Source organism: Mustela nivalis (assembly GCF_964662115.1).
Source record: "Mustela nivalis genome assembly, chromosome: 3".
In the NCBI taxonomy this organism is placed as follows: domain Eukaryota; kingdom Metazoa; phylum Chordata; class Mammalia; order Carnivora; family Mustelidae; genus Mustela; species Mustela nivalis.
This window is the reverse complement of record NC_139022.1, coordinates 139785251-139789853: the sequence shown is the minus strand read 5'-3', so window position 1 is coordinate 139789853 and position 4603 is coordinate 139785251. Positions and strand designations below refer to the sequence as shown.

Genomic DNA, 4603 nt, shown 5'->3' with positions numbered 1-4603 from the left:
GAGAGCTGGAGACAGGTTGATGACATTATTGAAACTGGATTCATCTACCTTCCAGCCTTTTCAGTCACATGAAGCAGAAAGTCCTTTTTTCGCTTGGGCTGGTTTGTGGTGGCAAGAATCGTGACTGCTACCCCAAGTTGGCAGAGCCAAGGTTCCTACCAGATTCTCCGAACTTTTAACAGAGAATTTCATTTCCAGCCCGGTTGCTGTGCGTGCAGGACCCTCCGTGGAGGCTCTCCGGGCCGCCCCCAGGCTGTCTGCTCATCTCACCTTCCTCTCAGGGTCACACGTTGGCACACCGAGGTCTCTTCTCTCTCCCTTGCCACCAGCCCACTCCTCTGGGTGTGTTTAATGCTAGATCCCAGCCCCTGATTACCCAGGCCTGCTGCCCTTAACCTTCATGCCCATTTTGTGACTGAAATGGCATCCAGGATGTGACTGGTTTTGTTCTTTACATTTTTCTGAGCACTTCCTGCATGCCAGACTCGGTGCCAAGTACCTTGCATGCATAACCTCAACTACTCCTCTCAATAACCCTCACGGGTAGGTTTTGTGATTACTATTTTTTTAAAACTTTATTTATTTTCTTTAGTCATCGCTACACGCAATGTGGGGCTCGACTCAGGACTCCTAGATCGAGTCGCATGCTTTTCGAACGGAGCCAGCCAGGCGCCCCTACTAATCTCCTTCTTCAGAAGAGGAAGCCGAGGCCTAGGGAGATGAAGGAACTGACCTAAGGTTAAACGGCTCAACCATGAGAGGGTGAGGCAGACCTGGGACTGACGGTGGAGTGAGCTGACCCTAGAGCCTGTGCTCTACGCCAGCACTTCAATCTGAGCGAGCAGCAGCGCGGCCTGGGACACTGGCAGTACCCATTCCAGGGCCACCGTACTCTAAATGAGGGCAGCACAGACCTGTGTGGGATCTGGAGAGTACCTGTTTAACAAATGTTCCGGAGAATGCTGAGGCAGGAGGTACCCAGGACCTCACCCTGAGAGTAGCCCCCATCTCCCCATCAACGACTGACCCTCAAAAGAAGTTTGGCATTGCCAGGCCTCTTCTTGCTGGAGCTGAAGCTCTACCCTCGTTTAGGAATGACTGCAATGCAAGACAGAGGTTGCCGACAGAAGGAAAAGAGAGATCAAGGGCATGTGGGATGAGCCACTCATGCCCAGGAGGAAAACAAAAAGCCACATAATAGCACTGTGCTGCTCTTCAGGTACGTGCGGGGGGGGGGGGGGTGCGGGGGGCCACGGGAGGCTGGCGTGAGTCTGTGGACTTTAAGAAAGAGAGGTGTGGGGCACCTGGGTGGCTCAGTGGGTTAAGCCTCTGCCTTCCTCTCAGGTCGTGATCTCAGGATCCTGGGATCGAACCCTGCATGGGGCTTTCTGCTCAGCAGAGAGCCTGCCTCCCCTTCTCTCTCTGCCTACTTGTGATCTCTATCAAACAAATAAATAAAATTTAAAAAAAGGGAGAGAGACAGAGAGTTGTAAGCCAGGGCTTGGGGGAAATTCAATTCTATGGACTTTCTTAATTTTTCCCCAAGAAGAAATGACTCTCATGGCTCTTAGGGGTGACATTTAAAGTTCTTAACAAAGCTTAAAGCCCAATTAGAGCTGGTGTGTACTCTTGACACCCAGCTTTTAGGCACACTGTTCCCTCCACCTGGAAGGCTGTCTCTTCCTTTCTTCTCCTTTGCTTAAAAAGCTTCTACCTTTTTTCCTTCAGGTCCCAAAATCAGTTGCACTTCCTCTGGGATATCTCTGACTGCCAAATCTAGCCCTAGGTGTCCCTTTGGCAGTGCTCTGTTGGCTCCCTATGGTATGTCATGGTCTTACCCTCGTACTGTATTTTATGTGTCGTCCCCCCAACACTAGATTATGAGGTTCCTGAAAGAAAGGCTATATCTATATTCTTCTCTATCATATTCTCAGCATCAGACCCACAACAATGCATTAAAGGAATAAATAAGTGAATGAAAGTTTGGGGTGCCTGGCTGGCTCAGTCAGTAGAGCATGCAGCTCTTGATCTCAGGGTTGTGAGTTCAAGCCCCACATTGGGTGTAGAGATACTTAAATAAATAAATAAAATCTTAAAAAAAAATTAAGGTGTAATGAAATCAACAGAAAGCTCAAGGCTGTTATTGCAGTAATCATTGTGACCACTAGATGGCACGCCACCATGACATCTTCATTGAGCTGGTCTGGGAGTAGGGGTCATAGTGAAGAGTGAGTGAGTTGATGGGGTGAAGCCCTACCTCCCCAGGGGGCCTCCAATCTCCTGCAGACTCACAACTGAAGACTTTTGCAAGCCCTAACTGTATTTATGGTGATCTTTGGTCAGGTTTTTGCATCACTCCCAGCTTCCATCACCTGTTAACAACTACACTTCAGATGCTTTTTTTTTTAAATTATTTATTTATTTGACAGACAGAGATCATAAGTAGGCAGAGCGGCAGGCAGAGAGAGAGAGGAGGAAACAGGCTCCCTGGCGAGCACAGAGCCCGACGCGGGGCTCGATCCCAGGACCCTGGGATCACGACCTGAGCCGAAGGCAGAGGCTTTTACCCACTGAGCCACCCAGGCGCCCCCAGATGCTTTTATGAGTTCTCTAGGTTTCTTCTCTTGCTTACCAGAGTTGTTTTCTGTTATGGTCATTGTGGTTGCTGGTGATCTCCTGATGTGGTTTTATGAATTGTTTTGTAAAGTTACCATTTATTTATTTATTTTTAAAGATTTTATTTATTTATTTGACAGAGAGAGATCACAAGTAGGCAGAGAGGCAGGCAGAGAGAGAGGAGGAAGCAAGCTCTCTGCTGAGCAGAGAGTCTGATGCGGGTCTCGATCCCAGGACCCTGGGATCATGACCTGAGCCGAAGTCAGTGGCTTAACCCACTGAGCCACCCAGGCGCCCCGTAAAGTTACCATTTAAAGAAAAAGGTGAACTTCGCCACTTTTAGGATCTGAGCTCCCACCCCCACCCCCAACTCTGCCCGGATCCAATTTTCCACCTGAAGTTTATCCACAACTTCTCTTTCCTGGCTTAAAGATCAACATGAACTTAAACTTACTTCTCTTCCTCTTCCCTTTTCACACCAACTACAAGTTGGCTTATTTTTCAAGAAACAATTTTTTAAAATATTTTATTTATTTCTTTGATATAGAGAGTGAAAGAGAGCATGCCCATGCCTGTGCATGGGCACATGAAGGGGGGGAGGGGCAGAGAGAGAGGAGGAAGCAGGCTCCCCACTGAGCAGGGAGCCAATGGGGGACTGGATCCCAGGACTTTGAGATCATGACCTGAGCTGAAGGCAGATGCTTAACTGACTGAGCCACACAGTTGCCCAAGGAACGCTATTTTATAGAACTCCAAGAACCATTTCTTTGTTGTTTTTTTGTTTTGGGGGGTGTTTTTGACTTCACCTCCTGAGGATTTCAGGATACCTGACAAGTGACAACAACAAAGTAATGTTGAACTAGAGCCACTGGGCAGCAGGCTGGGCTTACTACTGAGGGGCTGCTAAGATTTCCAGTACACCAGCCTCCTGGGGCTGAGATGTCAATCTGGGCTTAGCAAAACGCCACACCTGTACTTGCCATGAGCATTCTGGTTCACTCAAATAATTAAAACCAAATTTGGGGGTGCCTGGGTGGCTCAGTGGGTTAAAGCCTCTGCCTTTGGCTCAGGTCATGATCTCAGGGTCCTGGGATCAAGCCCCGCATGGGACTCTTTGCTCAGCAGGGAACCTGCTTCTTCCTCTCTCTCTGCCTGCTTCTCTGCCTACTTGTGATCTCTGTCTGTCAAATAAATAAATAAAAATCTTTAAAAAAAAAAATAATTAAAACCAAAAATTTAAACTGAACGATGTCAAGAGTCCAGAGTACCAAACTGGTGAGGACCTGGTCTGACCATAAGCCCACCAGTCCCGCAATGGTGGCGTTATGTGGAGAATTGTTTTCTTCTGGTACTGAAAACCTCAATTTGGCAGGAATTAGGTATTGGCCTAATGGGGTTAATTCTTGACTAACCTATTGATGTTCACATGACCATATTGACCTCTCTGTCTTTGCTTCCTTATCTCTCCGGTGGAGGCAGCAAGACGGCCAGGCCTGCCCCGTGAGGTGGGGTTCGAGCCTCCTCTTTGTACGCGTATTTGACTTGGAGCTGGTTCCAGACCTACAGCAGCAGTAAACAGTTACAAAGGCCTCTGGCAATCTCTCTTCGCCCGGCTCCCCCACCGATGCCAGTCTCTGCCCATTACAACCTTCGTATCTGAACAGTTTGGGAATTATTTAGAAACGGCCTTATTTGTACTTTCTACAATCCAGCTAGAATGACAGCCATAAAGATTGCTTTGTGGTTCCTTGAGTTGTTGATTGAAGGGTGTGGGAAACAAAAGCTGAGTTGGTCAAGGGCTTTTCCCCAAGGGTGCTCCAAGCAACACATGCATGTTGGGGGCCAGCCAGACTAAGGCCCAGGACTCCTGGCAGCCCAGAGGGTGCCTTCACCCTCCCCTGCCTGCTTCCAAGTGGGGTGTGTGTATGTGTTGGGGGTTGATTTATTGATATGATGTGAATTATTCAGTCACGATCCTCTCTCAGTG

At 48.3% G+C, this 4603-nt stretch overlaps 1 long non-coding RNA gene across 1 annotated transcript; it reads left to right on the top strand.

Annotated features, from left to right (window-relative positions):
• Positions 1–481: 481 nt before the first annotated feature.
• On the top strand, positions 482–4361 carry LOC309861871. Its single transcript, XR_014310261.1, has 2 exons — positions 482–1219; positions 4096–4361. It is a non-coding gene; the product is annotated as an uncharacterized lncRNA (long non-coding RNA).
• Positions 4362–4603: the final 242 nt, after the last annotated feature.